Here is a 12624-nt window from a genome sequence, read left to right as displayed (position 1 = left end):
AAAAGAGAAATAAAAAGTATATGTATTAAAGACTTTTCTACTTCTATACAATGAAATATGTGTAAAGAAGAAAAATATAGTAAAAAACTGCATGATAAATTGATAAGTATCATGGAATCTGTGGGGCTTCCTTGGTGGCACAGATGGAAAATCATCTGCCTGCAATGCAGGAGACCTGAGTTCAGTCCCTGGGTTGGGAAGATCCCCCGGAGAAGGGAATGGCAACTCACTCCAGTACTCTTGCCTGGAGAATCCCATGGACAGAGGAGCCTGGTGGGCTACAGTCCATAGGGTTGCAAAGAGTTGTGCACAGTTGAGCAACTAATACACTCATGGATTCACACTCATGGACACCAGAATAGAATACTGCAGTGGGTAGCCTTTCCCTTCTCCAGGGCATCTTCCCAACTCAGGCATTGAACCCATGTCTCCCACATTGCAGGCAGATTCTTTATAAGCTGAGCCACAAGGGAAGCCCAAGAATACTGGAGTGGGTAGCCTATACCTTCTCCAGTGGATCTTCCCAACCCAGGGATTGAACTGGGGTCTTCTGCACTGCAGGTGGATTCTTTACCAACTGAGCTATGAGGGAAGGCCCTGTGGCCATATTGTCCGGCCTCAAATCTTGCAGCTCTGCTAACTGGGCCACCTTGAGTACCTTGCCGAACTACCTGGCCTGTTTCCTCATGTAGGCTTGGAATCATGATAATACCTACCTAATGGGATTAGAAAAAGCTATTATTCCCCTTAGTATCTTACTTTCCTCATCTTTAACATAGTAGTAATAACAATACCCGCCATAATGTCCGGTTCCTGTGAAGATTAGATGATCACCATATGCAAGCTTGTTTCTATGGTAAATGAACTGATAACACATATGACATTTAATGATGCTTGGCACTTATTCAACACTCAGGAAGTGTTAGTCATTAGTTCAAAACCGTCAGAAATTGAAAATAATTTTACCTGTTTTTACTTGTAGGTAATAATTATGGACAACAAAGACATATTTATTGAACTTTAAAAGCTGTAATTTTCAACATTATAGCTTTGATTTTGACTTAATGAAAAATCTAGATGATTTTGAAATTAGAGATAATGATGTCTTTATAATCACATATCCCGAATCTGGTTAAGTTTGAGTTATGTGTCACGTGTTTCAGTGTTCACTTTGCTTTGGTAATACATGTGGACAAATGTTCCTGACCCAGGTGTTGAGAGCAGCACATCTGAAGTTAGACAACTATTTAGGATCAGAAAAAGTTAAATAAATCTCAAGCTTATCTCACAGAAGCTCATTGGAAATGCATATATTGTCATTTTTGATGGCAGATATGAAAAGCCCAAATCCTGAACCAAAAGATTACTGGTAAGTGGTGAGCTGTTGTGTGGGCCTGAGAATGGAAGAACATACATTTGAAAACCAACCAGGAATTTTGTTAGCAGCATATCTCAATCAGAATTAATTCTTAATACACTTTCCAATTAACTTTGCATTGCCTATAATAATGAGCTAATTTTAAGCTAAACTAAAATTACCTCAATTTTACATTACAAAAAGAGTATTTTAAAAAATTGTACTTTTAAGGACATAGCATGTTTAGTCCCATTGAAGTAATATTGTATGGACTAGTTAATATGTCTCAATACACAAAGATACAGTGGAATCTAAGTCAATAGGAAAAAAAAATTCCTGATCTTCATGAAGATGATCCAGTGTCTCCCTTTTTCTATTTTGAAATTTAAGACTTTGTTTAATCTTCAAAAAGGACCTACTTGAATTATAGAGAACAGGGAAGGAGCTAAAGGATGAATCTGAATCACTGTCATGGAATCAGAACATCCATAGCTTTTCAAAATGAAGAAAGAACTGAGTCTTCATTTTTATTTTATTAACTTTAATGTAAAATACAAACAAACAAATAAAATTTGGACAAATTCATTGAGGTCCTTAAAATGGTTAAAAGAAATAAGAAGCTCCAAATAATTTTGAGACAGATGGCATTCCTATTGAACTTTTATTAAAAATTAAGTCAGAATTGAAAACAAGATTATTTTTACGGGTACCATCTGGACCCGGCAGATATTAAGCTTGATTTATTTTGAGGGACATAGTAACAGAACCTAAAATGTGCAAACACTTTACAAAGCTCCCTACCGGGAATACAGTCGACACAATTGGGACCACGCCAAGAGACCATCCGCTCACCTCTTTCCTTCCCACATCCCATGTTATTTAGCAACAAAAGGCCTCAAGAACGAAAAAGCTAATGTGTGTCATAGAAGTAACTTATAGACCAGTTTATAAAGAGAAAATTTTTTTTTCAAATTTTTCTCCAGCTTCACTCATCCACTTTCTCTTGATTGTTATAATCTTTATGATTTTACACATTAAATATGTATATGGAATTATAAACATATAGACAAATTAGGTCACCACAGACATTGTTTGCACTGTAGTTATATAATATGTTGCAAGAATTCTTTTATGTCAGGCCATAAAATTCTATCCTTTTTAATGGTTTAGTAGAAGTATATTGTATAGCCATGCAATATTGAATGTATATTGATGGAATGGTAGGTTGCAAAAAATGTATATATTACACAAACATTCTTAAAGATCTTTGCACTCTTTTGACCTTGTCAAATGTTTGTCTAAAAGACAAATTTTCACTTTAGATTTTCTAAATATTTTAAGGATTGGTAGGCATCATACATTGCCTTCTACAGTATATCAACTTATATTTCATCACATAGCATATGAGAATGCTTTTTTAGTCATGTACTCAGCATTGGTTGGAATTATCAGCCTTTGCTGATATGCTAGGTATTATCAATTTCATTCTTTGAATACTATTTCCATAGTCTCTCCCTCTGATTCTGCACAAATGGATAGAAGTTTAACTTGTGACAGTTCTTCACTGTTTTAAACTTGACAACTGATATGGTAAATCCTCATCAACTTTATTTTTAAAATGTTAATTCCTCAGTAATTTTTAAATGTTGATGGAATTGATGACATATACAGATTAATTCAAGGACAATCATTATCATTGCAATATTCCAAAATTCATTATGCTATCACTCTTATTTACCAAGTCATCTCTCCTGTCTACCAAATGTACTATTGCCACTCTATGTATGTTTTTTTCAATATTTTTATCAATTTTCAATTTTTTATTTTTTAAAGACTTTATGAACTAGACATACTTTCAATGTATTTTCTGTTTAGATTTTGCTGTTTTAAAGGAAAACGAGTTGGTTTTTTCCTCTAGTACATTTGGCTGCCTTAATCTCTTCTATTATTTTTATTAATTTTTCTTTTATTCTTTAGGATATATATCATCCTAAATTAATAACACATTTTATTTTCCTTTACAATATACTTCACAATAAGTGAAAGTCACTCGTCATGTCTGACTCTTTGCAACCCCGTGGACTGCAGCCTGCCAGGCTTCTCTGTCCGTGGGATTCTCCAGGCAAGAATACTGGCGTCGGTTGCCATGCCCTTCTCCAGGGGATCTTCCCAACCCGGGGATCAAACCTCTGTGTCTTACGTCTCCTGCATTGGCAGGTGTGTTCTTTACCACTACCACCGCCTGGAATAACCCTCTTGTCCTTTAAACTAGCATTTTTAGTATTTTTTCTTGTTTTTGTGTTTTGATTTGTTTTGAAATTGCTTTCTGTGATACATAAGGTTGAAGATTCTTTTCTATTCTTAGTTGATTTAAAGTTTTACATTCACTTTTGTTTTTGTGCTCTTTAGAAAAGGTCTAATGACATAAAATGCCTTTTGGGCAATTCTGAAGATGCCATGCTCCTGTTCTTTAATCCACAGTGAAATAAAAGTCAATAATATTTAATGAAGTTTAATTCCTGGAATAAACTCTACTTGCTTATAATGCTTGTTTTAACATAATGCTGGTGAGTGCAGGAGTTTTTATGCGCGATTATTTAGAAAATAGACTTTAATTTTCTATGATTATTTTACCTGTATTTTATTTTTATCACTGTAATTTATAGTCTTGTCAAATTTCAAGGCTCTTTGTAGTTTTGCTAGATATCAAGTAGACTAAAAGCTATGAATGAACTGAAACAGGAAAGATTTGATTAAAGTATATAATAAATATATATATGATCCTGTCAGGTATTTATAATCTTATCAAGTTTGTTTATAATCTTACCACATTTTTATTTTCTCATCAATTTACTTAAATCAGTTGACTTTTCTTAAATTGGTATTATATATTTTTTCAAAGCAAATTATTCTCATAACATCTAGATTTCAAAATATAAAAAATTTTTAAATCATAAGTTTTCGTGATCTAAACAGAAAAACATCCTTTATTTTCTTAGATATCAAATTTTGCTTTCATATTTAAATCCTTAATCAAACTATAAATGCATTTTAGTCTAGGGTATGAGATAGAAATGCATTTTAATTTTCTTTCTCCATATGGATAATCATTCTAAAATCATCTATTAAGTAGTTTTTCCTTTTTTCACTCATCTCCAATGTTACATTGACTGTGTATCAAATATCACTTAATGCTTACCAAGAATAAATTGAATATCTCTGCAAGATAGTTTGTGATATTAATCAAATGTGAAAATAAATTATTTCACTTTGAGAAATTAGTCTTATACGGTAGCACATGTAAAATGTCTTTAAAATGAAATTATTTATTCCATAAGTCTTTGTAATAGCAGATATTGGGAATAACCTAAATGTCAATGAGTAGCAAACTGATGAAATGAATTATTCTTTATTCCTGTAATCAAATACTATGTAGGTGTTAAAAACAAAATCTGTAAGGATAACCAAGAACTGTTAAAATCGTTTCATTATTTCTTCTGCAGGTTATTTACATCTATGGAAAGCCTAAGAATGTTTTGGTCTCAGTTTTTCATTTTTCAAATAGGATAGCTATATTTGTATCTTCAGATAACATAGAACATTTCATGAAAAGGTTTCTAGAAGGAAAAGGTAACTCTAAATTTATCAAGGAACATGTTTCGAGACAATATTGCCATTTAGCCAAATTCTCAAACATAAGAATTAGTTTTAAGAATCACAGAAGGCAGAGTGCATATAAGTGGTCACTATTGTCTGTCCACTTAATCTGTCACCCAGTGGCTTTCTAATTTCAACAGGACTACTTGGGGATTGTCAAGGTTGCAAAGGGACATTGTTCAAGAAACCATTTTGACCAGATCATAAAAGAATCAAAAGCAATCTAGTAATTCATCTAGCTAGATCCAATGCTAGATGCTTGTGTTCTAGAATAGCCAATGTTCAGGGTAGGTGTGATTTTCTGTGTTCTCTCATGGTCCTGTAGTAGACTTTATAAGGTACCTGCGGAATATTCGTTTCAACTCTGAAGAGGATATATGAGGCTAGAGACTTTTGTAATGTGGAATTGGGGCTGGTAGTTATTTAGTAGATTACATTCCATTTCTGACCCATTACAATGGGTAGCTAAAGTTGTTACCCACAGATTTTAAAATAAATAATAAGAGGGAAAATAAAGACACATGTTTTCAGGTAGAGGAAGTAGGAAAAGGAAGAGATTTACCTTAAAGAAATGTTTACAATTAGGTATCCTTATTTCTACAGTCCCACTTTCCTACAGACATAGAGTATCTTGCAAAGGCAAGTTTCTATTAAAATCATGTAATTGTTCCCACAAAACCACTTTTCAAAGGTAGCATAGATGCCCAGTGTAGGAGCAATTCTGTCATTCTAAAGACTCCAGGATAGAAAAGAAAGGCAGTCATCTATTCTTTAACATCTATCCCTCCTTTGTTACTTACAAATTTCCACAGTGTAAGGAAGCCTTTGGTTTGATCACATCAGAGGCTGGTATGAGCACAGACATGACTTTAATATTTTGTTCTTGATGTATGAGGAGATGAAGAAGGAAAGAGTAGGGTGTTTTTTTTTTTTTTTAATTTATTTCTTTGAAACCCTTTCCTCCCCTGGTTTCCATGAGCCACCCTCTCCTTTATCTTTATACCTAACGACTCCAGTTCTTTATACCTAAAGACTTCTCAAAGTTTTAAAAATCTAATTCCTTCTCTCCCCTTCATTACTGGTCTTTCTCAGAGCACTTTGCTCCCTGTCCATGAACATCAATTAGGATTCCTTACTGAAGTGAGAAACCACTAAGATGTGAATAATTGACCAGAGAAGAACGTGGCCATGTGCTGCAAATTCTTTGCATTTTTTTAGAAGAGAATCTTGAAATGTAGTTTTCCTATGAAACCACATAATGCTTACATTTGATATCCAGTCAGTGCTGTTTTAAAACATTGCATAAACCAAAGAAAATACTTTTGAACTTCACCATTTTGTGATCTCTGATTAATATGTTGATCCACTAATGCATTTTTACTGCTTGAATTGCTAAAGTGAGTTAATTTATTTTTCAATTTATACTGTTTTATTATGGGCTTCAGCCATGAAATTCAATATATTGCATTTTATACAAAAATAAGGAAATTGATTTAGGATGGTTCTTAAGTACATAAGGGAAATATACAAATAAAAATGTAGTAGAAATGATGGAAATATGTTATTACATTACTTGAAATCAGGCATTTATTGTCTAAGTTCTGTGAAGCCTTATGCTTTTCTTTTTTAAAGTTCATGAAAGAATAAAGTAGAATTATGAATCAAGATTATAGAAACACAGACTTTGTATTTGTCCATATATTTGTCTTTATTGGAAATCTTTTTTTTTTTCATAAGGATTTGAGTTACTGTGCTGTGCCTTTCTGTTTCAACTTAGACTCCCTTTAGCATTTCTTGTAAGGGCAGCCTTACTAGAAATGGACATCTTAAATTTTTGCTTATCTGAGATTGTCTTAATTTCTCTCACATTTTCAAAAGGAGAGTTTTGGTGCACTCAGAATTCTTGGTTGGTAGTTTTTCTCTTTCAGCACTTTTCATGTGTCATCCTCCTTGACCTGCAAATTAACTGTTAAGAAATCTGATCATTATTTTATTGAGGATACTTTGACCAGTTGCATTGTTTTGCTGCTCTCAAGATACTTTGTCTTTGACATTCAACAATTTGAATATAATATATTGTACTGTAAGTCTCAGTGGGTTTCTCCTACTTGTTTGTTGAGCATCTTTAGGTATAGCCACTTATTTCCTCAACTTTAGAGATATTTCAATGATTATTTCTTCAAATGGGTTCTCTGCCACTTTCTCTTTCTCTTCTATTTTTGACAGTCTCATAATATGTATCATTCTCTCTTGGATGATATCCCCAAAGTCCATTTAGGTTGTATTTACTTTTCTATATTCCACTTTATTTTGATGCTTCAAACTCCATAGTTTCAAATGACCTGCCTTTAAATTTTCTGATTCATTCTTCAGACTATTCAAGACTTCTGTTGAACCCCTCTGAATTTCAGTAAATAAATTTCTCTTACTGGTTGAGACTTTATCTGAGTTCTGTTTCAGAATTACTCTCTCACCGTAAGTCCTTGTACTCCTAGCCCTGGCTATACTGTTATTTTTCTGTTCACTTGCACCATCACCTGAAACAGTTTGACATATAGTAGGTACTTTCAAAATATTTACTGAGTGAACACAGATAAAATGAAATGTCAGTTTAGTCACTCAGTCATGTCTGGCTCTTTGCCATCCCGTGGACTTCAGCACGCCAGGCTTCCCTGTCAGTCACCAACACCTGGAACTTCCTCAAACTCATGTCTGTCGAGTCGGTGATGCCATCCAACCTTCTCATCCTCTGTCGTCCCCTTCTCCTCCTGCCTTCAATCCTTCTCAGCATCAGGGTCTTTTTCTGATGAGTCAGTTCTTTGCATCAGGTGGCCAAAATAAAATGTAAGAACTCCTAAAATGCAACCATATAAGCACTCTAGCAGTAGACAAGTCAAGACTAATTTACCAGGAAGGGATAAGTCACCTCTCATGGTCCAAATCAAAATTAATATACAGCTTAAGCACTTACATTTTTCATCCCCATAATGATATTTAGCTGTGACATTTGTATAAGCCTTCTTTCTTATAATTTGCATAATTTTCATACCCTTAGGATCTCAGAAGTTCTGTGTTAAAATTCTGTGAATTTCTGGGGGAAGAACTGAATCAGGAAGCTGTGGATGATGTTGTTAGGCCACATTTGAGAATATGAAGTATGATCCAGTAGCAAGTTATGAAACTATAATAAGCCAACATTGTTTATCAAGAAAAGAAGGCCATTTCCTTCAAAAAGGTGAAGTTTAGCTGTGAATGGTTGTCTTGGACAGTGGTGCAAGTGAACCACAGTGTAGTCTTTGGGTTTCCTTCCAGAGTTTCCAAAAATAGTGTCCCTTTTGCCTTCTTCTCTTACCTAGTTAGTTGCACTTCCATAATTTCTGCTTCTTGTCTTACAAGAAACTACATTATGTTTTTCTGGAAGGTATCTGATAAATATCCTAAATTTGTAAGTTCTTCTACCTGACACCTGAAAATCTACCAATGCCTAAGACAGTGCCTGGCACAAAATGGTTGTTCATTTAGTGTTCATTTTACTTTAAACTCTTGCCTTATTAACAAGCCCACAGAACTGATGATGTAGTGGTGACTGTACTGTTTTCCATCACAGGCTACTTTTATATCTTCATAATTTATCCTGAACCTTCCCCTGGGGAGATTTAATAACATAAATGGCTGTTTTTCACTATTGAGAGGGGCTATTAGATATCTTTTATTATACCAAAATCTCATATCATAAAATTTATAAAAACATCTCATTTATCTGACCTTTGGTGATTTGCGTTTGCAGAATAAATGAACTCTTCATATAACAAATAAACTGGAACACATGAAAGGTTATATGCATCTACGTCCAGTAGCAATAAACACTGGATTTGTATTTCTGTAAGTTAGTATTTCTTCCACTTAATCTGAGGTATAATTTTCCCCTTTATCTTGAAAAATAAGAAGAACTGGTAATTCAAGACTTTAACAGTGTTCACTAAGTTTTTGTTTTCGTTTTCAATTTATTTGGAGTTTCATTTGTTTATATTTCTGTGTATTTTAAAAATCATTTTCTTTTATTGATACTCCTCCTATCAGCTGTGTTTGTCATCAGAAATCAGTATCTCTGTAAGTTCAGTTTAAGGTTATCTCACATCTAAACTGGGTAAAGGTGTAATAATTTTAGCTTTGCCATTATGAATGTATAACCTTGGACTACTTATGAAAATCTCCATGTGAAAATTCATGTCCTCATTGCTAAATATTAGCTGACGGATCTTACGGAATTTTTAAGTACTTCTGTAATGTACAATAACCAGTGTTAGCCTGGAACAAAACAGTCATCAATTTATAGTAACTTTCTTTTTTCCCAGGTAGTTGAAGGCACATTGTCTATATGTAATTGTAATATAAATACAATGGTAAGTTTGTTCGCATGCTTCCATAAAGTGGGTGAGTCATGGCTTTGTGGAGGCATAACTGGGAACTTCACAAAGAAAAAAGTAAAAGAGGAAAAATAATGTTTTTTCCAACACAAAGTTACCATGTTTCCCCATCCTTAAAACTTCACTGAAGCAATTTCTTTGCTGTCTGTCCCAAGTACTGTTAGAGACTGGAAAAATCACGTTGTCTGTGGATCAGAGTGAAAGATTTCACAAGATTTTCCAAAAGAAGATGAAAGATTTCCCCTTGAGGTTCGTCTGTGATATAAATGAAGAATAAAATTCTCAGCCAAATACAAATAATCCTAAGAGATGAAATCCCAAAGAGAATTTTTTAAAATGTTGTAATCCTTGACTGCCTTTGGCTCATTAGTGAAAACCCTCAGGGATTAAGAAATATTAATGCAGTAGCTTTATATCATGTGCATTTGTGACCGGTTTTTTATTTCCAGGGATTCCTCAGTTTCTGATCAAAAGAGGATTCCCTTAATATTGTGGCAAACAATTATGGGATATCTCTAAATTTTTCATTGAGTAATTCCTGAAGTTCTTGAGCAAAAGGGGCAGTCATAACATGTGATCAATTTGTGATCTTTAGGCACTATCAATTTAAAATAAGCTGCTTGCGGACTATTTTCACTTTTAAGATTTTAATTTTTAAGTAATCAAATGACTCAACCGAGTTTCATGACTTATACATCTTGTGTTTTACTTAAGAGCATTTGTATCTCACAGAGGAGCCTGGAGGGCTATAGTCCGTGGGGTTGCAAAAGAATGGGACATAACTTAGCAACTAAACAACAATAACAATATCTTTATGGGAATAGAATCTAAAAAAGAGTAGATGTATGTATATGAATAACTGATTCCCTGTGCTATATAGCAGAAACTAACACAACTTTGTAGATCAACTACTGTCGCTGTTGTTGTTCAGCTGCCCAGCTGTGTCTGACTCTCTGTGACCCCATGGACTGCAGCACGCTAGGCCTCCCTGTCCCTTACCATCTCCTGAAGTTTGCCCAAGTTCATGTCCATGGCACTGGTGATGCCATCAAGCCACCTCATCCTCTGTTCCTCCTGCCCTCAATATTTCCCAGCATCAGGGACTTTCCAATGAGTTGGCTATTCACACCAAATGACCAAAATTCTGGAGCTTCAGCTTCAGTATCAGTCCTTTCAATGAGTATTCAGGGTTGATTTCTCTTAAAATTAACTATGCTTCTATATAAATTTATTTTTAAAAATTAAAAAAGAAAATTAAAAAAAGAAAACGTATTTTTTTCAAATAAAGCAAATTTACCCAGCATTGTTTATTGAATATAATATCATTTTCTTACAAACTATAATAGACTTCATCATCTTGTAAATAATTTTATGTATATGATTTGATTCTTGTATAATGACACATTGGGTGATAAACTTTTTACAGAAAGTTGACATTTTAACTTATAAATTTATTGCTCTCAGAAAGAATCCTATTCGAATTTTGTTATTGATTTAAATTATAATTTAATAAGTGACACCTTTAGAAATTGAGTATTTCCATTCAGGAATACTGCACTTACCATTTATTTCTGTTTTCTTTCAGGTCACTTGGTAAAGAACACTGCTCTTATAAAAATCCTTGCTCCTTTCCTGTTAAATTTATTCCTAAACCTATATAGATACTTTTTGTAGCTACTGTGAGTAGAATACTGTTTTAGCTACATTTTCTAATTGCTTTTGGTTGCTCCTGATTTTTGCTGGCTCCTTGAGAATCTGGGTTCCTGGAAGTTAATCAGGCTGAGGGGGAAGCGATGCAATTTGTGTAAGGTCCACAGTAGAGCAGGTGCTGCACTTCCAACCTGAGATTCTGCATCCACTAATGCTGGGCTTAGACACTCAGTCACGTCTGACTCTTTGCGACTCCATGGATTGTAGCCCACCAGATTCCTCTGTTCCTGAGGATTCTCCAGGCAAGAATACTGGGGTGGGTTGCCATGCCCTCCTCCAGGGGATCTTCCCAACTCAGGGATTGAACCCAGATCTCCTGCGTTGCAGGCAGGTTCTTTACCATCTGAGCTACCAGGGAAGCCCGCATCTACTGGTGCTTCTCTGCTAATTTGTGCTCAGCTTAGTTCCTGGCTGCTTCACTTGCTTTTATTTCAATTTGCTCATAACTCTGTTTATCTTTCCCAAGAAACATATATGATTTTCTTTCCCAAGTTCTTACTTTAAACAAGGATGGAATGAATCCTGATTCTTCCATCAGAAGGTTTCTCATTTTCCAGGTCTCCTCCTGGTTTTACCTCCTACCTTTATGAACTTCTCTGTTGGAAGGACTCAGAGCTACCACACATGGACTGAGGAAGGGACATATGTCTCCAGAAAAGCATTGTATTTTTTCTCCTTTATCCTTTTCCAACAAAGGTTTGGGTTAGTAGTTACAAAGTTTATATAACACAACCCATGTTACCTCAAAAAATGATCACAATGATGTCATTATAAGTAAACTGCCTTACAGAGTACATATGACCATATTTTAATAGTTTACTTGTTATTACCAGTACATTCTTATCATGGAAAAATAAGAAAAATAGATTCGAATGTCATGCTTTGAAGGCACAGTGGAGAATGGATTACTTTCATTGATGAACAGATAAAGCAATGTTTTTATTACACAATGACACTGTCTTGTTGTTTTAGCTCCTCAGTCGTGCCTGACTGCTTTGCGACTTCCTCTGTCCATGGGATTTTTCAGACAAGAATACTGGAGTGGGTTGCCATTTTCTTCTCTGGGGGGTCTTCCTGACCCAGGGATTGAACCCACGTCTCTTGCATCGGCAGGTGGATTCTTTACCACTGAGCCGTCAGGGAAACCCTAATGATACTATAGCTAAGCTAAAAGGACAACATGCATTCATCTAACCAGACTAAGTACTTGTCACAGTATTCCTGTTACATGAAAAAAATGGACAGAAAAAATACAAAATTTTAAACATAATTTCTCGTCTCAACAAAATGGCTTCACAAAAATTAAAATAAAAAATGATGCGGCAGTCAAAATAAATTTGCAGTGATTCATTTGTTAACCAAGCAAGATAAGCTATTGATCTATGTTGGGTCTAATAGTTTGAGTAAAGTATCTATCACAGGGTCAGGAAGACCCCCTGGAGAAGGAAATGGCAACCCACTCCAGTATTCTTG

The 12624-nt window shown here is 34.6% G+C and overlaps 1 pseudogene; it reads left to right on the top strand.

The window, feature by feature from the left end:
* The first annotated feature begins 991 nt into the window (after positions 1-991).
* LOC110142514 (amine sulfotransferase-like) overlaps positions 992-12624 on the top strand; it is a 30089-nt pseudogene continuing 18456 nt past the window's right edge.

The sequence above is a fragment of the Odocoileus virginianus genome, chromosome 19 (genome assembly GCF_023699985.2).
Source record: "Odocoileus virginianus isolate 20LAN1187 ecotype Illinois chromosome 19, Ovbor_1.2, whole genome shotgun sequence".
In the NCBI taxonomy this organism is placed as follows: Eukaryota; Metazoa; Chordata; class Mammalia; order Artiodactyla; family Cervidae; genus Odocoileus; species Odocoileus virginianus.
The sequence above is the reverse complement of the archived record's forward strand: the minus strand, read 5'-3'. Positions and strand labels throughout refer to the sequence as shown.